The sequence below is a fragment of the Misgurnus anguillicaudatus genome, chromosome 10 (genome assembly GCF_027580225.2).
Source record: "Misgurnus anguillicaudatus chromosome 10, ASM2758022v2, whole genome shotgun sequence".
NCBI classification, from domain to species: domain Eukaryota; kingdom Metazoa; phylum Chordata; class Actinopteri; order Cypriniformes; family Cobitidae; genus Misgurnus; species Misgurnus anguillicaudatus.
In genome coordinates, this window is record NC_073346.2 from 936,075 (window position 1) to 962,172 (window position 26,098).

A 26,098-nucleotide genomic window follows, 5' to 3' on the forward strand; every position below is an offset into this window, starting at 1 on the left:
TACATATCCATTTGTAAATTTCTGTATATTATGTTCATAGTACCACCCATAGTAAGTGTTTACATCGTATTACATAATCCTGCACCTATGCAAATACTGATATCCTGCACTTTTTATACTGCTTTTGCACTTCTGGTTAGACCTAAACTACATTCCGTTGCCTTGTACTTGTGTAATGACAATAAAGTTGAATCTAATCTAATCATATAGCCCACACATCTATGTATTGTAATGTTCTAATATATATCACGTTACCTTCGAAATTCAGTCGATGTTGTGAGGAACTCCGACACCTTCGCTGTTTCTCAATATGCGTTCTTCAGCGATCTTGTGTTCTCTAGTCCTTGCTCTACGTCATCATTAACAGTCGAAGTTCATTCCAATTCTCAAGAACGCAAGGACAGAGGACGCATGAAAATACCCGGATGTGTTTTTGATATCGAGGATGCATCGAGTGCAGACTTGCGCGCTAAAATCGCTTCACGCCCCATAAGTCATTGCGGCAAAACAATGGCGGAGGTCAGGTGACCAACAGGAAGATTGCACACATCTCAATTCTCATAAGTGCATTCTGTGTTCTTTCTTCCGAGGTCGTTCTTCCGAGGTCGCCTGGCAAGTTCGATCTCCACGAGGATGCAAGTCCGTTCTTTGCGTTCTTGGAATTGAGAAACAGCCCTTCTTCATAAACCTACACAGCCTCGATGCATCTTCTTTGTGTGTTTACCTAAGTCGCTAAAGGGTTTTAAAAATGGCTAAATCTAGGGACAAAGTCATCATCAAGTTGGCAACACGGCACTGCTAAGCATGTTTATACAGTGTATGAACTTGAACTAAGCCTGCTTCTGGTTGGCTAACAATGGAAATTCAGCCAGTCATCATTGGTTATGTGGTTGTCCCACCCCCTCTAACATACACAGGCTAATTATCATCAGTTGAAGAGAAAAACATTGCCTGTCTGATAGTCTACTCGCTTCAGTGAGATTAACACGCAACATTTTAATGTCAGTAACAGTAACAACGGAAATTTATTTGATTATTTGTTACTGAAAAAATAACATTGTTAGTAACGACGTTTATTTATAACGCGTTATTTCCATCACTTCACGTGATGGTCCATAGATGCAAGGATAATTGTTTCGTCTGCTATTTTCACATCAAAATGAAACAAAACTTCAAGAAAAACTACCGAGGACATGACCTCGGTGTCCTTAATGGTAGCTACAGCCATGATCCGGTGTTTTAAATAAGAAGACATCTAAAACTTTTTGGTGCTCGAGGACCAGGATTGGGAAGCACTGTACTAGGGATGCACGATATATCGCATTTTATTGTCATTGTGCATCTGGTCAGTGAAGCCGGTTCCGTAACCAGAAGCAAATCACATCACCTGATTTCAGATGGAGCGCAACTTACTACACAGTCGTATTTCACTGACAATTGGGGCAAATTTGCATTAATTACTGGGGACGTATCGCCTGCGATATGTATGCGATAAGGCCCAGCTCAGTAAACTACAAGTCAGTAAACTACAGCTTTGTGTAGTAAATGCTGCTTCATCCGAATAGCAGGCGATGGCGATCCACTGCCAATCAAGGAACCGGCCTCACTGACGAGATGCGCATGATATTTATGCATCGCTAGATTCTACATTAGTGACAACACAGCTTAGATTATAAACATGTACACTTCTCTGAATCTGAGTTAATAGTTACAAATACAGAGCTTATAATGTCTGTCATTGCTCAACCACAAAGACCTAAAAGTACAGCCAGCTGATTTCATAACTAATGCAGTATTACACTGTGAAGTGATTTAATGTTAATATTTTACACTACCATATAATTAACTATATTTGTGCAGGTGAGGTAACAGACAACGAAAATATAACAGGATGGAGACTACCTGATTCTTTGCCTATGGCCTCAGCTTCAAATGCAAGAAGTAAGAAATGCTATATGACTGTGTATTTTGCATTATGAATACATCAAAGATGTTGATAAGTTGATCTGCGTAAGTTGTGATATAAACAGGATATTATATATATATATATTAGGGGTGTAACGATTCATCTATTACATCGATGTATCGATTTATATTCCTATGATCCAACTACATCGATCTATGCTCGGCAAGTTGGCTTTCCGGACGACATATATCGATCAAACATCGTTTTAAACGTAATCAATCGATTGAATCGATACTAAGAAATAACGCATTGAATTTAAACACGCCAGACTCTATATTATGGATGTTTTTTCTTAGCACTTTAAATGATAATGGCGTTAAACGTTACTCGATTGAGTCTGCCTATCTGTGAAGTCATCGCCGCGCGCTAGCAGCGCAAAGACAACAAAACAGCATGGCGGATGGCGGAGGAGAAGCACACGAGCGAGAAATTATCAAGCCACCATTGCGGTCCAGTGTCTGGAAACACTTTGGCTTTTGCAAAGATGGAGATGTTCTAAATAAGTCACTCGCTGTTTGTCGGATATGTAAAGGTCAAGTAAAGTACAACGGCAACACGACAAATCTCTCCAACCACCTACTAAGGCGCCATGGGATTGCACACAACACCGATCGTCCAGGCACCTCTTCCAGCATTCCCGCTGCAGCATCACCGCAAGGTAACATTAAAGTCACAGAAGCCTTGGGCCTCGCCGGCATGTTTAGTCAGAGACTAGGCCAAAACTCGGCTCGGGCAAAAAATATCACGGCAACAATTGCCAAGTTTATCTGCAAAGATATGCGACCCTACAGTGTGGTTGAAAACCCGGGGTTCCGTGAAATGATTAAAACATTGGAGCCAAGGTACACGATACCAAGCCGACCACACTTCTCAGAAACGGTTATTCCTGCATTGTACGAAAGTACTAAGAATGATGTGAAGCTGTCGCTCTCTCAAGCTGAACGAGTAGCGATAACAACGGATGGCTGGACGTCATGTTCAAATCAAGGGTATGTGACAATTACCTCTCATCACATTGATCCGGATTGGAAAATGAAAACCTTTGTTTTGCAAACCAGAGTTTTAAATGAAGCCCATACTGGTAAAAATATTGGCGCGTTACTGCGTGAAGCCTGCATTGAGTGGAAAATCTCCGACAAGAATCCTGCGATTGTAACAGATAACGCCAAGAACATGATTGTGGCCGGCGCAGAAGCCCAGTATAACTTTAACGTAACATCCAAGATCGCTGATCTTTGACGAAATAATAACTTCCAATTGGGGATTCACAGACTGATTTATGAGCTAGTGAACTAATGAGACACACGGATAGTGTTTAAAAACAGGGCGTCTGTGTTTTTCCATTCAGAGATGAGCCTGTTTAGGACCTCCATTCACTAGGTGGCGGAATGATACGAAAGGTGAAGCAGTTACTGTGCCGTTATCAGTACAATATCGTATAGCTCTTAGCCAATCAGATTTGAGAACCAGAAAGAACTGTTGTATAAATATATATATATATATATATATATATATATATATATATATATATATATATATATATTTCCAACCATCTTTCTATAACATTATTTCCATTGTTTTCACATTAAGGTCCAGCAACTGTCTGAGTTGGTGGATATTCTGTCAGAGACTGCGTGAACAACGTTATGAACAGGTATGTATTTCTCTTGATTTGTGTAATCCTGCATAATATTTAAGGAATATATATATATATATATATATATATATATATATATATATATATATATATATATATATACATACAGTCTTGTTCAAAATAATAGCAGTACAATGTGACTAACCAGAATAATCAAGTTTTTAGTATATTTTTTTATTGCTACATGGCAAACAAGTTACCAGTAGGCTCAGTAGATTCTCAGAAAACAAATGAGACCCAGCATTCATGATATGCATGCTCTTAAGGCTGTGCAATTGGGCAATTAGTTGAAAGGTGTGTGTTAAAAAAATATAGCAGTGTGGCATTCAATCACTGAAACAGGTGTGAATCAGGTGGCCCCTATTTAAGGATGAAGCCAACACTTGTTGAACATGCATTTGAAAGCTGAGGAAAATGGGTCGTTCAAGACATTGTTCAGAAGAACAGCGTACTTTGATTAAAAAGTTGATTGGAGAGGGGAAAACCTATAAAGAGGTGCAAAAAATGATAGGCTGTTCACCTGAAATGATCTCCAATGCCTTAAAATGGAGAGCAAAACCAGAGAGACGTGGAAGAAAACGTAAGACAACCATCAAAATGGATAGAAGAAGAACCAGAATGGCAATGGCTCAGCCAATGATCACCTCCAGGATGATCAAAGACAGTCTGGAGTTACCTGTAAGTACTGTGACAGTTAGAAGACGTCTGTGTGAAGCTAATCTATTTTCAAGAATCCCCCGCAGAAGTCCAAGAAGTCCCTCTGTTAAAAAAAAGGCATGTGCAGAAGAGGTTACAATTTGCCAAAGAAGACATCAACTGGCCTAAAGAGAAGTGGAGGAACATTTTGTGGACTGATGAGAGTAAAATTGTTCTTTTTGGGTCCAAGGGCCACAGGCAGTTTGTGAGAAGACCCCCAAACTCTGAATTCAAGCCACAGTACACAGTGAAGACAGTGAAGCATGGAGGTGCAAGCATCATGATATGGGAATGTTTCTCCTACTATGGTGTTGGGCCTATTTATCGCATACCAGGGATCATGGATCAGTTTGCATATGTTAAAATACTTGAAGAGGTCATGTTGCCCTATGCTGAAGAGGACATGCCCTTGAAATGGTTGTTTCAACAAGACAATGACCCAAAACACACTAGTAAACGGGCAAAGTCTTGGTTCCAAACCAACAAAATTAATGTTATGGAGTGGCCAGCCCAATCTCCAGACCTTAATCCAATTGAGAACTTGTGGGGTGATATCAAAAATGCTGTTTCTGAAGCAAACCAAGAAATGTGAATGAATTGTGGAATGTTGTTAAAGAATCATGGAGTGGAATAACAGCTGAGAGGTGCCACAAGTTGGTTGACTCCATGCCACACAGATGTCAAGCAGTTTTAAAAAAACTGTGGTCATACAAGTAAATTTTAGTTTAGTGATTCACAGGATTGCTAAATCCCAGAAAAAAAAATGTTTGTACAAAATAGTTTTGAGTTTGTACAGTCAAAGGTAGACACTGCTATTTTTTTGAACACACCCCTTTCAACTAATTGCCCAATTGCACAGCCTTAAGAGCGTGCATATTAGGGGTGTGCATTGCCATTGCCCTCACAATGCAATTCAATTACGATTCACCAGGTAACGATTCAATTCAATTCGATTCTGCGATGCATTGCGATGCATCAGAATTCTACTGTACACAACAAGGCAAATTTTTTAAAAAGTCAAGTGCAACTATTCTCAACAAAAACGGAAGCTGAGCAGCTTTAAGACAATGACAATTATATACCTGAGCAGGGCTCGCAAAATTTTAAAATCCCTGGTAGCCCTTCGGACAGACACTCTTTACTTTTTTGGTAGCCCGAAATGAATATAAGTAGCCCAAATAAAAAATGCACTGATTTCCATGTAAGTTAAGCCAACTATTCCTGCCCATCCCCAGCTAACAATTTGGTTCCCAAAACGTTCCCTTATTTTCCAAGGTTTTTGGTTAGCCAGGAATGTTTTTTTAAAGAAAATAAACATTCCCCTAATGTTATTTTTAGGTTATTTTAACGTTCCCCTAAGGTTAGAATAATTTAATCATGTTACTGAAATATTATATGAATGTATTATAACACAGGTTATTTTTTTTAAAAATACCTCAACACATCACGTATTGTATTTAGATAACATGGTATTTTATCAAATAAACAACCACTGACTTTAAACACAATATAGAAGACTTAAAGCAGATATTTATTAAAAAGGAACATAAGGAATGTTCCCCGAATGTTAGACTCTGAGGTAAAACGAAATGACAAACACACATTCTATTCGCTTTAGGTAACCATATCTTACCACTGCTGTTTAGTCACCTATCAGCTTGTAACATCATATCCTCTCAATAGCCTAGATGTGTCAAATCTATCGGAAATCACTCAAACATATTTTCCTTCTCACATATTTAAGTTACTAACTGTAGAAAGAAAAAATAAACGCTAAAACAATGTTAGTCTATGAGGTAAAAATGAAATGACGTTATTTTATTAAATGACTTGAGTTCGCGCAAGCAGGTGCTCGTGAAGAGCGTAGCCGGGTGAAGCGCGTGCGGAGGGTCGCGCGCATATCAGACGTGCACATTAAAGGATGGGTTTATTTATGCTTTCACTCGATTTCCTGACAGTTTCACTTGTTACGTGAGGATAATGACTGACAAGAGGACGCCGCCTAACTAAATCTGAGACAAAGCAAAAACATTAAAATATTATTTCCTCCCCAAGATACCCCGATGGGCAGGGTGAAGATACATTTTGGTAGCCCGACAGGAATTAGCGCCGAGACGAGCAATTTTGCGAGCCCTGCATGTCTGAGATGAGAATTTTACACACAACGTAAGTCTTGTCTAGTTTCCCATTAACTTCATAGAATCCGAAATGTGCCCATATGTCCAATTTCCATGGAAAAGGGTGCGTTTTTATTTACCCGTCTATCACGGTCATCTCTCTCCAGAAAATAAACAGTGACATAATCGATTATGGCAATTGCTGCATCGATGCTGAATCGGGCATGCGTGCATTGCGATGCATCGCCGAATCGATTATTGTTGACACCCCTAGTGCATATCATGAATGCTGGGTCTTGTTTGTTTTCTGAGAATCTACTGAACCTACTGGTAACTTGTTTGCCACGTAGCAATAAAAAATATACTAAAAACCTTGATTATTCTGGTTAGTCACATTGTACTGCTATTATTTTAAACAAGACTCTATATATATATATATTACACAACAGTTCTTTCTGGTTCTCGAATCTGATTGGCTAAGAGGCGTGCAATATTCTACTGATAACGGCACAGTAACCGCTTCACCTTTCGTATCATTCCGCCACCTAGTGAATGGAGGTCCTCTAAACAGGCTCATCTCTGAATGGAAAAACTGCATGCACACACGGACACACTCAAACGCTCTCCGTGTGTCTCATTAGTTCACTAGCTCGTAAATCAGTCTGTGAATCCCAATCGGAAGTTATTATTCCGTCAAAGATCAGGGCTCTTGGATGTTACGTTAAACTTAATGGGAGTAATGTCTTGTCACATCATGTGGACGATTAACACTTGGAAAGAGGAATGTAAACTATTTTTTTCTGGAGCAATATCTCTTCTCAGAACGCGAAAACACAGTGGAACTGCAGGTAAGCACCGCAGCTTTTAAATGTGGACATTGATCATTTACTTTATCGTGACATGACTATTAAAACATGCTATGAGATATCGCCACTGATATATTTATAAGCAGCATGCAAATACATCTCTCTGACACTTATAAAAAACAGTTTTATATAGTACTGACAAGAACAAAGTTTAATAATAATCGAGTGCTCGTATCGCGTTAAGAGTAAATGGGAAAGCAATAGTAACATTATATAAGTATAGTTTTATTCACTTTTACCTCGCGCCAAAACAATAACAACACAAAAGACACTTAATATGAATAAAAAAACAAGTAATAGTTTGATCATGACGCCAAATACTGCTGATTTGATCTCATTTTTGACCATCAAAAAAAAACAAGGCCAACATGAGAGCCAGGGAATCCCTGTCAGAGATGTAGCCCAGAGAGGGCGGTGGTCAGCGGGGCGAGTGAACACTTACGTCCGCACATGCTTTGGTTCCCTTTCAGTCGGTCATTACGACGTCACGTCGTGACCGACGAATTGGGAACTCGCTTAGAGAGACCAATCTGCTTCGTAAACTACTAAAATGCCAATGAACTAAAATGCCAATGAACTTGGCATTGAGATATTTGCCAAGCATCGTGCATCAGAGCTCCGTCAGAGCTCCGTCGAGTTTATCATCCAAATCCTATTTTCTGACTACCTTGTTCCTATTTATATAATATAACATATTCGTTTATCTCAAGAATACTTTACCGTGTCGACTATTGAGCAGTACTACCACGTGAAACGATTTATCACTGCTAAACACCCAGTGTTAGCATATAGCCCGCTAGCATCAACAAACAGGTGCCGGTTTAAGTTACCATTTTGCCGATCTAATGGCGGACTCATCCACTGTATGCTATTCAGACCTGTCCTCACCTGAGCGGGAAGCTGTGGAGCAGTTGATTCCCGGTTATCGCAGATCCTACGCGACGTACAGCGCCCAGTTCACCCAGGCTCCAGACATCCACAAACGACCGAGAAGTGCAAAAAGCGAACACCCTACGCGGTGCAGCTTCACGGACCGCGCTCGAGGGAACGGAGACGCCATCGCCCAGAATGAAAGCGATCGGGAAGCCGTGGAGGAGCCGCTGCCCGGCCGTCGCAGATTCAGCGTGCCTCACATCACACTGGCTACAGACATCCGCAGGCGATCGGGGCGTGCTGCGAGTGAGCTTCCCTCGCGATGTAGCTTCACGGACCGCGTCCAGGCGACCGAAGACGCCATCACCCAACATGAAAGCGGTAAGACTGCGCTTGTTATTGTAACCTGCATTACTTGCCACATGTACAGTTTAGCTTCTTCCATCAGCACAGAGGTGTTTACTTGTGCTAAGTGTATTGAAGTAGTAAGGCTGACAGAGAAGATTGCAGAACTAGAAGCGCATCCAAACGCTAGTTGATGACAGCAATACCGCTAATGCTACGAACGCTAATACCGCTAATGCTACAAACGCTAATACCGCTAATGCTACAAACGTTAATACCGCTAATGCTACAAACGCTAATACCGCTAATGCTACAAACACTGTTTCGGGTGCTCCTAGTGTTAAACGTAATACACATAGCTCGGTTCCATCATCTGAGTCAAGGGGGCCGACTAACTGGGTGACTGTCAGGCGGCAAAGTCGTTTCCGGTGCCCACCCAAGACCCCCCTGGTAATTTCAAACAGGTTCGATATTCTAAGCAATACATCGACTGAGACGTCTGTTAAAAGTGCCTTGGTCATTGGAGATTCGATACTTAGGAACGCGAACATTGAGGCACCAGCCACCATAGTCGATTGTATACCGGGAGCCAGGTCTTCAGACATTAGATCAAAACTTAAAGTGCTGGCTAATGCTAAGCGTAAGTTTTCTAAAATTGTTATTCACGCCGGCACAAATGACACCAGACTCCGCCAGTCGGAGATCACCAAAGATAATATTAAAGAGATATGTGAAATCGCTAAAACAATGTCAGACAATGTAATATGCTCTGGTCCCCTCCCCACCTACCGGGGGGATGAAACTTACAGTAGATTATTGTCTCTTCACGACTGGATGTCAAAATGGTGCCCTCAGCATAACGTAGGGTTTATAGACAATTGGAAGCATTTTCGGGGGAGACCTGACCTGCTAAAGAGAGATGGCCTCCATCCATCTCAGGAAGGAAGTGCGATTCTCTCTATAAATCTGACCAATAGTCTTACTTCGAATACAGCCTGACTATCCAGGGTACAAGTCAGGCAACAGACGGATCGGCTTAACCGTCCATCTGTTAGCTGCCGTGATATGTCAAGATCACTTATATCCCAGCACTTCGAGTCAATCTTACCAGAATATCAACACATTTCAACTGTATCTGTTCCCCGAACAAATAAATACAGAGCACCGCTTGCCACATCTGGTACAAATCTGATTAATATAAAATTAGAAAACAATACATTAACAGATGAACCTCGAATGTTAAAATTCGGCCTTCTGAACATTAGATCGCTTACCAATAAAGAACCTATTGTCAATGAAATAGTTACAGACCAAAACTTAGATGCACTCTGTTTAACAGAAACCTGGCTTAAAGCAGACGACAACATTAGTTTAAACGAATCCACCCCACAAGACAATTATTATAAACACGAACCTCGATTAAAGGGGAGAGGGGGTGGTGTAGCTACAATATACAACAAAATTTTTAAAGTAAACCAAAAATCTGAAGTAAAATTTAAATCATTCGAACTAATGTTGTTAAATATGGAAATAACCGATCGTAACCACAAACAGCTCTCTTTTGCCTTAGCTACAATCTATAGACCTCCGGGCCACCATGCAGATTTCCTTAAAGAAATAGCAGATTTCCTGTCTGAGCTTGTAGTCACTGTAGATAAAGCTCTTATCGTTGGTGATTTTAATATTCATGTGGATAACCCAAAAGATGCACTAGGACGTGCATTTATGGATGTTCTAAATTCTCTCAATATTAGACAAAACGTGACAGGGCCAACGCATACTCGTAAGCACACATTAGACTTAATTCTGTCACTCGGGCTCAATATTAATGACATCAAAATATCACCTCAGAGTGATGCAGTTTCTGACCATTACCTTGTGTCATACACTGTACTTCTAGATAGGATCACTCAATCCACAACATGCTACAGATTAGCCAGAACAATAATTTCCACCACTAAAGATAGATTTATTAGCACTCTTCCAGACCTGTCCCAAATTAAACATGTAGCAGATAACTGTGACGATCTAGATATTGTAATAGAAAACCTAAACAATGTCTGTTCTAACACATTGGATGCCGTTGCTCCCATTCGAAAAAAGAGAATCAAAGAAAAACCGCCAGCTCCATGGTATGATCATCACACCGCAGCACTCAAAAAGGCAACTAGGAAAATGGAAAGAAATTATAGAAGCATAAAGTTAGAGGTATGGCGTGCAGCATGGAAAGAGAGTGTTAAACAATACAGACAGGCTATTAAAACCGCCAGATCTACCTATCTTAGCAAGCTTATAAATGAGAATCATAATAACCCTCGTTTCCTCTTCAGCACCATTGCAAAACTGACTAGAAATAAAGAACAAACAGAAACCAATAGTAAACTTCAACACAATAGTAACGACTTCATGAACTTCTTTTCTAACAAAATTACGGCTATAAGGGACAACATCGTAGCTACCCAGGCAGCCACCACTCTACCCGTTAGTTCACTTAACACTAGACTACCATACGAACATCTTGATTCATTTAAACCTACTACAATAGATGAGCTCTCTAGACTAGTTACATCATCCAAATCATCATCCTGTATATTAGACCCCGTTCACACAAAACTGCTTAAAGAGGTATTCCCTGTAGTGTCAATCCCGGTTCTAAATATCTTTAACTCATCGCTAGAAATAGGATACGTTCCAACAGCTTTCAAACTAGCAGTTATTAAACCGCTGATTAAAAAGCCGCAGCTTGACCAGGGAGAGCTTAATAACTTTAGACCAATCTCAAATCTCCCTTTTCTTTCGAAAATATTAGAAAAGGTAGTGGCAAGCCAGTTACGCACATTCTTAACAAATAATAGTACATATGAAAAGTTCCAATCAGGATTCAGGCCCCACCATAGCACAGAGACAGCGTTGCTTAGAGTTACAAAAGACCTCCTATTAACATCCGATCGTGGTGAAATCTAAATTCTTATATTATTAGACCTTAGTGCAGCCTTTGACACAATAGATCATACAATCTTACTCAATAGACTAGAAAACTATGTTGGTATCAGTGGTCATGCGCTAGCCTGGTTTAGGTCGTATCTAACCAATCGCTATCACTTTGTTTATGTAAACGAGGAAGAGTCATATCACTCCCTGGTTAAATACGGTGTACCGCAGGGTTCGGTTTTAGGTCCTATCCTGTTCTCGTTATACATGTTACCTCTAGGAGACATTATCAGGAAACATAACATAAGTTTTCACTGCTATGCGGATGATACCCAGCTTTACATCTCCTCACATCCCAGCGAAACACACACGTTTTCTAAGCTAACAGACTGCCTTAGCGATGTTAGTGACTGGATGGCACATAACTTTCTTAAGCTGAACTCCAATAAGACAGAGATACTTATTATTGAACCGAATCGCTACAAACATCATATGTCAGATTACAAGTTGCACATAGATGGCTGCACTGTGGTGCCATCTTCCACGGTTAGGAACTTAGGTGTGATGTTCGACAGCAACTTATCATTCGATAGTCATATCGCCAACGTCTGCCGCACAGCATTCTTCCATCTTAGAAATATCTCGAAAATACGCCATATACTGTCTACATCTGACGCAGAGAAGCTTTTTCATGCTTTTATGACCTCTAGAAAAGACTATTGTAACTCGCTACTAGGGTGATGACATGAAAATCAAGAAAACAAGCTTCAGCTAGTTAAAAACGCTTCCTCAAGGGTACTTACTCGATCTAAAAAGTATGACCACATAAGCCCAATTCTGGCATCTTTAAACTGGCTACCAGTTTTATATCGCATAGAATTTAAAATATCACTAATCACCTACAAAGCTTTAAATGGCCTAGCACCCTCATATCTTAGAGAATTACTATCAGAATACAATCCATCACGCACACTACGGTCACAAAATTCTGGTCTCTTGATTATCCCTAGACTATCAAAAGTGTCTAAAAGTGGAAGGTCATTGTCCTACTTAGCCCCTAAGCTCTGGAATGATTTACCAACCGATGTCCGAGAATCAGACACAGTCAATAATTTTAAATCTAGACTTAAAACTTTTCTCTTCAACAAAGCATTCGCATAATTTGTCTAGTAAAAGTACTTAACTCGAAATAGTTATCTGTACGGAACAAAGCACTGGCGGTCATAACACAGACCAACCAAATAAATAAATAAAAACCTTATCTTAACCTATAGTCGGATTGCGATTTTGGAACTTTCGTGTTCTTGTGAATAGTATGCCATACAAACCCGTTTGCCACTGAACCTGCATTAACGACGACAGTGGGGCTTCCAGCCTTAGTCAAACGGGTTGGCACGTATGGTTGGGTTGTGATTTTGGCGCTTTCTTTGTATTGCAAATAGTATGCCATACAGACCCGTTTGCCACTGAACCTGCATTAACGACGACAGTGGGGCTTTTGGCCTTAGTCAAACGGGTTGGCACGTATGGTTGGGTTGTGATTTTGGCGCTTTCTTTCTATTGCGAATAGTATGCCATACAGACCCGTTTGCCACTGAACCTGCATTAACGACGACAGTGGGGCTTCCGGCCTTAGTCAAACGGGTTGGCACGTATGGTCGGGTTGCGATTTTGGCACTTTCTTGTGTCTTGTGAATAGTATGCCATACAGACCCGTTTGCCACTGAACCTGCATTAACGACGACAGTGGGGCCTCCAGCCTTAGTCAAACGGGTTGACACGTATGGTCAGGTTGCGATGTTGGGCGTTTTCTCATGATCTTGTAAATAGTATGCAATATAGACCCGTTTTCCACTGAACCTGCATTAACGACGACAGTGGGGTTACAGGCCTTAGTCAAACGGGTCGACAGGTTTCATTTTCTCTTAAAAATCGGAAGGTGACCCTTAGTTACCATATATACCGTCGCAGTGGGCCCCCAATTTGCAAAATCCTCAACTGTGGATAAAACAATTATGCCTCAATAGTTAGTCTGTCTGAAACTAAGCTGATTAAACCACATCACTGTGTGACACTTGCATTACATGTGAACGGCCCCTACGCTAATATGATTTTGTTTTTCTCTCCCTGTCTCGTCCCTGGGTCCCATTGACCCTGAGGACAATGGGACAAACAGACCCAGTTCCGGTAGATGTGAAAGTCGGCACACCTCTGATCTACTGGTCGTCCTTCAATGTGATGCCCAGCTGATGCCTGACCAACGACCATCGGCAGGACCCGCTTAATACCCGCTTAATCTCTGCTTAATCTCCGCTTAAGCTCCTTATCCGTTTATATGTGTGTATATACATGTATATCTCCCAAGGGTTTTTCCCTCCTAGGACTTTTATTTTTATTTCCTCGGCTAAACAACCCGGGGTTTTTGTTTTTTTTCTCCTAGGGGGTTTTTTACCCCGGGGAGGTAGCCTGCTTTGGCTTAACTTAGCTTCTTCTTCTAGACGTTACATTAGTAATATGCTCGCTCATAATGTCGCGTCATAGCCGCAGCAAATTTGACTGCTTATGCTATTGTGTATTATGTTATGCTTTCTGTCGTTTTTCTGTGCTTTTACTGCTTCTATTAATGTAAAGCTGCTTTGAAACAATTGAGTATTGTGAAAAGCGCTATATAAATGAAATTGAATTGAATTGAATTGAATAATGCTGGCGTCGCTCCGCCAGGTGCCTTTATAAGCAGCAGGTGCAAATATGGAAATTAGCTTTTTCGCTTCGAAAGCCGGCATTATCTGCTACTGAGAAGCTACTTGCTCTTCTGGGAATGGTTGCTGAAGTTGATTGACAAGCAGATGCGCGTCTTACCCGTTTTATTTGTCTTTTACGTGTCTCAGTGTTTATTTTGCGTCCCCTTATTGTCTTACGATCGACTCGCTTTGCTAGATCTGCGCAGCTCATTTCTGGAAGCAATCCAAGCAGAGCCTACCCGTTTTGTTTTTGAGCCGTGTGGCGTCCTGCCATTGGAGATACGGAACTGTTTCTGCCACTGGACTGCTGATCCTAAACGGAAAAAACGGAAAAGGAAACGGGGAAGGCGGGCTGGTCTCCTGGTTAGATGGAAACTTCACGTTAAATCGGGCTGTATACCCCGTGCTCCTGGCACGACATGGAAGGCTAACTGGCGCTCAATGTGCACAGGATACTCACCGACTACGCGCCCTCGCTGGCTTCACCCTGTTTTCCCAGACTCGATGCCCGAGCTTCGACCGACGTATCCCTCCCTCAATACACCAGCGCGGCCTACCGGGTTTAATTTGGATAATCTCCGTCCATTATGCAGAGCTCCAGTCTCACCCTGTGGATCTATCTCTTCTCCTAAAATGGCGCTGATCAACGCGCGTTCTTTGACAAATAAAACTTTTTTACTAAATGATTTTTTTTCTCTCTCATAAGTTGGACTGTCTATTCATCACAGAAACTTGGATGCAGGTAGGAGATTTGTCTCCCCTCTCTGATCTTGTTCCTAATGATTGTTCATTTTTTAACTCTCCACGACTGGAAGGGGAGGCGGATTAGTGACTATCCTAAAAAAGCCAATACACTCACGCTGTCAGAAAATTTCGGTCAGAGACTTTTCTAGCTTCGAAGTTCAGCTTATAAGCCTTGAGTGGAACAGCCCTATTTTGTTTGCGGTATTATATCGCCCCTCTCATATGACTCAGCACTTCATTGCCGACCTGACGGAGCTTATAGGGTTTGTTACCACAAAATACGACCGTTTCGTTCTACTCTGTGATTTTAATGTCCACGTCTGCTGCCCTCAAAACTCCCTGTCAAAGGAGTTCTTGATTTTAATAGACTCGTTTAACCTTACACAATGGGTGAAAGAGCCCACCCATCTACAGGGGCACACGCTGGACTTAATACTCACCTATGGGCTTTCTCTCGCTGAGCTTACTCTCTCTGACATAATGATATCGGATCACAAACCAATTATTTTCTCCCCCTCTCTACAACAACTGTCTGTTCCACATGAGAGTTTTAAGGTATCACGTGTTTATTCTACACATTTTCAATCGGATCTGACTGCCCAGTGGTCTCTGGATGAATTTGAATCTGATTTGAACGTTTTCCAACAATTTGAGCTACTACAAAACACCTGGACTACAACTTTAAATGAGACTGCTCCGTTTAAAGTTTTTAAACCCCTTCACACAAAACTTGGAAAGTGGTGTACTACTGACACTCGCTCCCTGAGGCAAGCATGCAGAAAAATGGAGCGTAAATGGAAGAAAGACAAGCTGCAATCATCACTTGATATGTTTAAACTTTCACTGACAGCGTACCAGGCTGCGGCTAAATCCGCAAGAGCAGCTTATTTTTCTAACATGATTCTCTGTAACAAAAACAAACCCAAAGTTCTATTTTCTGCTATTAACTCATTACTTAATCCTCCTACAAACTCCCTACCTAACCCCTCAGACAAACTATGTGAAGGTTTCTTGAGCTTTTTTACTTATAAAATCACACATTTAAGGTCTCAGGTGGCCACTTCCTATGCCACCTTACCAACGATAGCTGATACCCAGACCATCTGTGTATGGGAAAATTTTGATCTCGTCTTGCTTCAACATCTGTCTGAGATTATTGATTCTCTTAAACCCTCTCTGTGCCCTTATGATGTTATTCATCCTCGATTTCTGAAATTAATTTTTGAGTCTGTTGGCCTTACGCTGCTTATCTTTATTAACAACTGTCTGGCCACAGGTGTGATCCCTCCTGCTTTGAAACAAGCAGCTGTCACCCCCTTGCTCAAGAAGCCCTCTCTTGATACGTCTATAAAGAGTAACTTCCGTCCTATTTCAGTTTAACCATTTATTTCAAAGGTATTAGAAAAAATTGTGTTAAAGCAGTTTCAATCCTTCCTCAGCACTTGTCACATCTCTGAATGCTTCCAATGGGGTTTAAACCGCTCCACAGTACCGAGTCGGCCCTATTAAGGGTTCTGAATGACATTCTGGTTACCACTGATTCTGGGGATTCTGTGATTTTAATTCTTCTTGACTTAACTGCAGCTTTCGATACTATTGACCATCAGCTGCTTTTATCGAGATTAAATGAATTTGTGGGTCTAAAAGGCCAAGTTTTAAAGTGGTTTTATTCCTATTTAACTGACCGTTATTTCTCAGTTAAAATTGGTAAATGTACCTCCTCTGCTGCTAGTCTTAAGTGTGGCCTTCAACAGGGCTCAATTTTATCTCCGCTGCTTTTCTCTCTGTATCTGCTTCCGTTAGGTGCAATTTTGAGAAAGCACGGGGTTTCGTATCATTTTTATGCAGACGATACCCAGATCTACCTACCAATGAAAAGAAATGATCCCTCTAATATCGCCACACTTTTTAGATGCCTTGATGAAGTTAAGACCTGGTTGTCAACCAACTTTCTATTTCTTAATAACTCTAAAACAGAGGTCATTGTATTTGACCCTTCAGTTAGCTCTAATGTAGACACCTCGTGTCTGGATGATCTGGCTGTCTACCAAACACACTGTGTTAGAAATCTTGGTTTTTTATTAGACTCCAAGCTTTCTTTAGAAAAACAAGTGTCTTCAGTAGTCGCCTCTAGTTTTTTCCAACTCCGTTTACTCTCTAAAATTAAAGCTGCTTTGCCTGTGCAATCACTTGAGATGGCGGTCAATGCTTTTATTGTGTTACGATTAGATTATTGTAATTCCTTATATAGCGGCATCTCGAAATCCCAACTATCCCGGCTTCAATTAGTTCAAAATGCTGCAGCTAGATTTCTCAGAAAAGGCCGCAAATATGATCATATTACCCCTCTTCTACGTGACCTCCATTGGCTACCAGTGCAATACAGGATTAAGTTTAAAATCATTCTGTTTGTATACAAATGCCTTCATAACCAGGCTCCTCCCTACCTATCAAAATTGCTTAGTCCATATACACCACCCAGAGAACTACGCTCCAGCTCGCAAAGTTTGCTTACTGCTCCTGCTGCCAGACTAAAACGCAGAGGAGATAGAGCATTTTCAATTATAGGCCCTAGTTTATGGAATAGCCTTCCAAGCCATATAAGAGTTGCACCTTCCCTGAGCACTTTTAAATCTCTACTGACAATGTATCTATTTTTCTTGGCCTATGGAATTTAGCTGAACATTTATCATTTTAAATGTCATGAGTTATTCTATGCACTGATACAGGTTTTAAAAATTTTGAGCTCGGTCAACCGACATGTGCCATTACATTTTCCATATGTTTGATCGGCACAGTGAGTTACCTATTGATACGAGCTTTAATCTGTCTGCTGTATTAGATCTTATTGATATGAGTTTTAATTGTCTGCTGTGATATGTTTTTGTATTTCTTGTAATTTTTTGCACTCAGTCAACTGACTGGTGATGCTCTGAGTTCTGTCAACTGACATGAATTAAGGAGGCAATGTGCAAATTAGCACTGTGTCTATGTTTTCTATTTCCCTGTTATTTATAAATGTGGTTTTATTGTTGATGTCTTGATCTGTTGCCACTATGGAAAGCACTTTGGGCAGTCCTGAACTGTAAAAAAGTGCTATAGAAATAAACGAACTTGAACTTGAACAGTACTAACACAGCGGACGCTCGCAGTATTCCACTGCTCTGCATATTTTTTGTTTTGAGTTTAGTGTGTGCGTTGCCTCTCCCTGTGCACATCATCAGCTGAGCACCTAAAGAGTGATTTCCCTAATAGAGTGATACGTGAGAGCTCTGTGTCTTTTTAAAGACAGCCACTCTCTCGTATATTCGGAGATCAGCGTCCTTTTCAGGATTGCTTTTCGTCCGTGCGATCTTGGATGCGAGAGGTATAAGGGTTCCAGTGATGGTCACGAGCGCTGTCTTTGTGCTTAGGCATCAAGCACTCCGAGGCTGCATTCGTGGAGAGTTTTTTGTTCTCTCTGTGAGAGCATAACCCTCTTGGATTGCGGAGACGACTGACGTTTCTACGGGAATGCTGTCTGCGCCTTTGCAGTGCTGACGCCGCCACGGTGCGGCTGTCAAGCGCTCGCAGGACGCTCTTCACATCCCTACGCTGAGTAGGACGGAGGATGCGTCCTCCACCTACCGGCCTTCTCATCCTCAGCCGGTTGAGGCTCCGGTGGAGACTGCAGAGTCGTGTTCTACGATTTCTGCCAAATCCATGGGACCTCCTTCTGGTCCCGTCACTTCTGCAGCATCAGAGGGTGTCCATTTTTTCCTCCGAGGCGGAGTCGTCCCGGAGATGGCGGCCGTGCCCGCTCGAGCGGCGGAAACGGTAGAGTTGGAGAGGTTAACCCCTCTCCGCCCAAACCGTACCGCCCACATGATTGGTACTTCGGAGCTGCTCGGGCATCTCGGTCCTCTCCTCCTGTGCCTTTCTTTCCTGACGGCACGAAGAGCTGACGTGATTTGCGGCCTTCTCGGCCGTTCAGCTTTCACTCCTCACCTCCCTCACCAACCAACGGAGCCGCTTAGGGCGGGGACCCCTTCAGTGGAGCGGGGGGTTGCGATGCAGCTGCGTTCCTGGAGGGACCACCCAACCCTTCCCTCCCGTGTTTGTAGGCAGTCGTCCGGTTTCGGGCGATGTCCGTCAGGCATGCGGAGAGGTGGCTTCAGCCCTGCATGCAATAACGTTGCTACAGGTTCACCAAGGATTTACGAGGGAGGCCGCGACCTTCAGTCGTGCGATGTCCACCACAGTGGTTCAAGATCGCCACCTTTGGCTGTGTCTGGCTGACATGACGGACGCAGACGAGAACAACTTCTTGAATGCTCCTGCCTCACAGACCGGCCTCTTCGGCGAGCCCGTGGAGTCGTACAGCTCCGCAGACTGAGGCGATCTCCTAGGTCATGCCCCGGCGAAAGAGAGCTGCCCTTGGTCCACCACGCCGGCTCCTCAGTCTGCCTCTCGCCGTCAGCGTCCTGTGGCGGTCACTTCCGTTCCCCTCCTCGGACCCCATCTCGGCAGCGCAGGGGAACCGGTCGTCAGCAGCTCGCCCCGCCCTCTTAGCCGCTTCCCGTGAAAATCTGGAGTTTAAGTGGCCAGTGACGGGCGACCCGGATTGGCAGAGGTCGGGTGGAAAATTCTTGGTTTGCATGTGTTCCACCGGCTGTTCAGCCGGTACCCACTTAACCACACATAAGAGTGCATTCCTCTTCCCTCTCCAGGTCTCCAGAGGATCGAGAGAGCCGTGAGCGGGCACACACCAGCTCACCCTACCTCTCCTCTATCGCCAGCGGGTGTCCTGAGGAGTCCGAGCTCTCCACTGAGGAGAACGGACCACCATCACCTTCATCTGAGTCTGCGCTCTCCGCAGAGGAGACCAGACGACCATCACCCTCAGCGGGCTCAGGTCAGTGTCACACACACATACTGTAGATGTTTATGCTGTCACAGCAGACGCACCGGCAGTCCCACCTGTCTTGCTTCCCTGCCCCACTGCGGGTACTTCGGTAGGGTCGTTATTTCTCCTCGTACGGTGCCTGGGTGCTTGGCTTCAGTTCCCAGCCCGTTTCGTTGGGTTTTACGCACGATCCGCCTCGGTTACAAAATACAATTACCGGCACACCCCAAAATTCTCGGGCTTTTGTTTCACTATAGTGAAAGTGTCCGATGCACATGTACTGCGTGCAAAAGTCGATGTCCTGCTGGCGAAGGATGTATCGAGCCGGTCCCTCTTACCGAGATAATGATAATAGGGTTTTTCCAGCCTTTATCTCATAGTACCCAAAATACGCGGCGGGTTACGATCGATTTGATTTACGCACCGGCTCTACAAAGGTGATCCTTTAGGATGATAACGCAGAGGCTCATATTTCAATATTCAGATCGGTTTGCAGCCTTAGACCTGTAAGACGTGTACTTTATGTGTCCATCTCCCCTCGCCTTAGACCGTTTTTCGCTCTGCGTCGTGGGGTGGGCATATTAATACTAAGTACACCATTCGAGTTGTCTCTCTCTCTCCGTGTCTCCATGAAAGTGCTAGTCACGGCATTAAAATCTCAGAGAGAGAGCGTTGTTCGCATTCTGCTTTTATTTACGTCGACTTATAATAGCCCGTTCTTGGCAGACGTGCGCGAACACAGAGAGTTAATGCTTCGGCATCTCGCTCGTTTAAGTCATCAGGTCGACTGGGAAAGAGCAACTTTGCCCCGTGCAGAGGATCCTTTTTCTCAGTATGGAAATAGACTCGATCGACTAATTGGCATGTTTTACAAGAGCGCGCTACCAGTCAGTTCTGACTTGCCTCGGGTTAATTCGAGGGAAGTACGCGGTCCCTCTGAAACAATTTCAGAAGCTCCTAGACATATGGCAGCAGCTGCGGCTGTGACACTGCTCGAGCTGCTTCATATGAGACCGCTTCAGCGTTGGCTTTACGATCGAGTCTCGAGGAGAGCGTGGCGCACCGACATACACCGTGTAAACATTACACCTGTGTATCATTTCAATTTTACCCCATAGTAGACCCAGCATTTCTGATAGCAAGATATGCCCCTGAGGGGTCTCCTGGCATTCTGTAGCATGCGATGCCCTAAGCACGGGATGATCAGCCACGTATGACGGGCTTGCAGTCTCAGGGGTGTGCATACCACCCCAACTGCCGCGAGCGGTGTGCTGTATATCTGGGACTTGTACGTTCCGCTATGGAGATGCGAGGGAAGGATGTATTAGCCGACACCGACAACATTGCGACTGTTGCGTTATTTACCGTTAAGGCGGTTTTGCGCTCTCGTCACCTGTCGCATCTCGCTTGTCATCTCCTCCTTTGGAGTCAGAAGCATCTGAGGTCCCTTCGTGCCATTTACATCCCGGGTTCGCTCAATACAGCGGCAGACGCGCTTTCCCGAGCTGCGCGCCCCGGCGAATGGCAACTCTACCCCCAGACAGTCCAGCTAATTTGGAAGATGTTCGGTTGTGCGTAGATAGATCTGTTTGCGTCGCCGGACGATACCCACTGTCGCCTATTTTATTCACTAACCGAGAGCAGCCTCGGCTTGGGAGCGTTGGCACACAGCTGGCCACGGGGGATGCGCAAATACGCATTCCTTCCAGTGAGCTTAATTGCGCAGACACTGTGCAAAGTCAGGCAGGACGAGGAGAGCCTTTTATTAATCGTACGTACTGGACGACCTGGATTTGGTTTCATAGTTAATGCTCCTCGCGACAGCCCTCCCTGGCGGATTCCCCTGAGGAAGGACTTTCTTTCTCAAGGAAGGGGCACATTTGGCACTCGCGCCCCGACCTGTGGGATCTCCATGTATGGTCGTTGAGCGCGCGCAAGGTTTAGGTGATTTATCGCAAGCGGTATCTAACACCATCGATACGGTTCGAGCACCGTCCACGGGACGGACTTACGCGCTTAATGAAACCTTTTTCGTCACCTGGTGCTCTTTGCAACGCGAGGACCCCAGAGAATGCCCATTAACATTGTGCTTTTATATCTTCAACATAGGTTAGATGGTAGGCTGTCCCTCCGCCATTAAAGTTGATATCGCCGCTATTTCTGCTCATCACTCACTTATCAACGGCAGATCAGTTGGCCAGCATGATTTAGTTACTACATTTTAAGAGTCGCTCGCAGGCTAAACCCTTCGCGCCCTCCCTCTTTCCTCCTGAGACCTGTCCATGGTGCTGAAGCCTTCAGGTATCCCATTTGAGCCTTTGCAGTCTGCGAGTCTGAAGTTTTTTATCAATGAAAACTCTGACCCTGCTAGCATTGGCCTCCATGAAGAGAGTAGGGGATTTACATGCATTCTCTGACGATTCGTGCCTTTAGTTTGTTCTGCTGTCTCACTGAGACCCAGACCAGGCTACGTGCCCAAAGTTCCCACCACTCCCTTCAGAGATCAAGCGCTGCCCCCGGAGGAGGCAGACCCAACCATGGCTCTGTTGTGCCCCGTACGCGCACTGCGACTCTACGTGGTTCGCACGCAAAGCCTCAGGACCTCAGACCAGCTCTTTGTTTGTTACGGTGGTCAGCAAAGAGGGAAAGCTGTCACTAAGCAGAGGATGTCTCTTTGGATAGTTGTTACTATCGCCCTTGCTTATAATCTGCAGGGTATTTCTTGCCCCTTTAATTTGAGAGCGCACTTCACACGGAGTGTTGCCTCATTTTGGGCTATCGCTCGTGGTTCCTCGCTAACAGACATCTGCAGAGCTGCTGGTTGGACGACACCTAATACGTTCATTAGATTTTACAGTGTTCGTATCGAGCCTGTATCCTCTCGTGTTTTTTCCCTCACCAGGGAGAGCACGGAGAGCAGACTCGCAAGTCGGCTTGCAGCCTCCGACTGGTGCTCCAAATTGAGTTTCAGTATGGAAGGCCATCAGAGCAAAAATGCGTAATGGTTTGAATTGCTCTTCCTCCGCTGCCTTGGCAGCCTTTGTTGCGGAGCATTGGCTGTCAGCTTTTCACTAGCTGTATCCTCGCGAACCTACTTGTCTGGCTCGGGCTCCACATTGCGTCCCACCGGGTTCCTTTGTGAGTATTATTCTGTGGGGTTAATCCTACCAGCCCACGTTTCCCTTAGCAAAGCACTGCTTTGCTTACACAGCCATGGCTGTCCTTTATTACTTTTATTCGTCCACCATTAGCCCTTAAGAGGGGCGTTGGCTTCCGCAGCGTTCCTATTCCGCTCAGGTAGGGCGCTTCCAAGTCGCTGGCGCTTCTGTGGGGTTAAAGGAACATCTAGTGCCCGGCCTTTCTGCCTTATCCTATTTCTCCATTTCCTTAAGGGAATTTGGGGGTTTTTTTGCAGACACTGGAAGAGGTCAGCCCCTAGTGGCGTTTTTGTAGGGATTCCCAATTCGTTGGTCACGACGTGACGTCGTAGTGACCGACTGAAAGGGAACGTCTCGGTTACCGATGTAACCCTCGTTCCCTGAAGGAGGGAACGGAGACGTCACGTCTCGTCGCCACAGGTGCTGCTCCCTGCTGTCGGCCGGTCATTTTCCCGGCTTTCTCAGCGAAAAGAAGCTAATTTCCATATTTGCACCTGCTGCTTATAAAGGCACCTGGCGGGGTGGCGCCAGCATTATGCAAATATCTCAATGCCAAGTTCATTGGCGTTTTAGTAGTTTACGAAGCAGATTGGTCTCTCTAAGCAAGTTCCCAATTCGTCGGTCACGACGTGACGTCTCCGTTCCCTCCTTCAGGGAACGAGGGTTACATCCGTAACCGAGGCGTTCTCATATGTACCGAATCTCACTAAGCAAACGCTCAAACAGGTGCTATCTTTACTAATCGACTGCAGATTTAAATATAATACATATACATTCTCGACTGAACTAATCTTAAAACTACACTTTGTGACCAAGAAACGGTAAAATAAAGAAACGGCTTTTCCGTCCATTGAGTTGTTATGAGATTCAAAGCAGCCGAAAGTGTTACCTGTCATTCTGGCCGCCCTCAAATCTGTGGCGGAAGAAAGTAGTTCCCAAACAAAGAGGCTTTTAAAATAACACTGTTGTTGTTTTCTAGTTTTCTATTTTCAAACGTGTGGCATCAAACTGTTGTATAAAAGCAATATTGCTCTCGGAGTCGTGTGATATAGCTCTATATCATCATACGGCCTCGTGCCTCTGGCCTAATCAGAGCCGTGATGATACAGAGCTATATCACACTCCTACTCGAGCGATATTGCTTAAATATATATATATATATATATATATATATATATATATATATATATATATATATATATATATATATATATATATATATATATTGATTACCACCATAATACTATTTATATTACTTCAATTCAGGATTTAATCTATCACACATCACTTGTCAGAAGTTTTAATGTTCGTAGTGACTTAAACCGTCAGCCATACTGAAAACAAGAAATCAAAACATAATTTCAGTGTAAGCCATTACTTGTCACCAAAACTTATGGATGAGAATATAGTTCAAAGCACTTGTTACATGGTAGATGAAACAAGTGAAGTTGTGAAGTGTTAACACATAGTGTATGTTTGAACATTGTATACAATTGCACATTACTGTTAATTGTGATTTATTGACCTTTTAGGTTATTTGTCTAAGGTGAAATAATCTTACATTTCTTTCACAGAATGATGTCAAATTGTCTTATGGCAAAGTTTAATCTGAGGGTGGTGGACATCTGGGAAAGAAGTCTTCTAAAGGCACACCTTTGTATTATGTTATTCAAGGTAATTTGGGGAATGTTGATCTAAAAAAACTTATTGTATATTGATGTAATTTTTATTGCTATGCTTTATCTATTCAGGGGACATCATAGCTCACCTGTCTTTAGCAGAAATATCCTGTTCATTTTTTGACAGTTACACACCTAATTAAGGGTCTTTCTCAAGGGCACCACAGTGGTATTGTAGAGGGAGGGTACAAATGCTGTTTCCCCCAAAACTGATCCAACACTTATTTAAAGCAGAACATATTTTTATGTTCTATAAACATAAAATTATATATATATATATGAAAGTAAGTGCATGTCATTTACCTCAATTTTTTTATTGTATTTATTATCTTCTCTTCCTTCAGATGCTGTGAAGAGGTGGAGCCCAAATGCCACGGACTCGTAAATAGATGCAGCTATGGCAGATCCACCTCAACCACGGTCCAGGAAGAGCTGGGGATGGTGGATACAAAAAGCCAAGCAGCTGTAATGTGTTAAAGAGAGAGTTCACCAAAAAATGAAAATTGTTATAATTTTCTTATCCATATGTTCCAAACCTGTATACCTTTATATTTTCTGCTGAACACAAAGATTGAAGAATGTTTGTAACTTCACAACCCATTAACTGTCAATATTTTTTTTTTACAATTTTAGTAATGGGTTGTGATATCTGCTTTGTTAAAAACATTCTTTCAAATATATTTGTGTTCAGCAGAACAAAGAAAGGTATACAGGTTTGAAACATGAGAGGAAATAAATGACTAAATATAAATTTTTGGGTGAACTATCCCTTTATTGAAAGTGTTTTGAAATTGTTATTATAGTTAAATGGTTCAAAAAATAAAAAGTGCTAAATCAGAACATGCTTCTTTTTTGCTTATGTCCACGAATAATGTAGCCTGGGTGCCAGCCGATCTTAGCCCCGCCCACCACATTTTGAAAAACGGGAAGATCGGTCTGGCGTTTTTCCGTTGAGGAGCTACTATGCGAATCCCAAAGCTGGTCGACGAATCAAATTCTGAGGGCGGGCTTTATACGATGATGGACAGATGATCAACAGTAACGTATCAACCACGTCACCAAAGAGCGCGAGTGTTGAATCTGTTTACAACGAAATGGCTGCCGCGGTAGAAATCAGATGTGTGGATTCTGACATTGAGTCTGTTCTAAAAGATATCGACAGAGCATTGATTTAAAAAGAGGAACAGAGAAACACAATCAAGGCATTTGTTGATGTTTTTGCCGTCCTTCCTATGGGATTCTGCAAAAGTTGGTCGCACTTATGGAGGACAAAGTTAAAGAAGCAACTGAAATGAGTGTCACGGCGATGCAACTCGGCGTGCACGACAAGATGGATATAATTAGCGGTCTTTGCCAGCTTCTTTTCGTGACTGCTGAATAAATGGAGGGACATGCTAGGCTCCGATATTTTTCAAGCCAACGTAATAGCTATCGTCGTGG

General features: G+C 43.1%; 1 long non-coding RNA gene across 1 annotated transcript; it reads left to right on the forward strand.

Annotated features, from left to right (window-relative positions):
- Positions 1–1,563: 1,563 nt before the first annotated feature.
- Positions 1,564–25,482, forward strand: LOC141367334 (uncharacterized). Its single transcript, XR_012371681.1, has 4 exons — positions 1,564–1,941; positions 3,557–3,620; positions 24,554–24,653; positions 25,003–25,482. It is a non-coding gene; the product is annotated as an uncharacterized lncRNA (long non-coding RNA).
- The last annotated feature ends 616 nt before the right edge of the window (positions 25,483–26,098 follow it).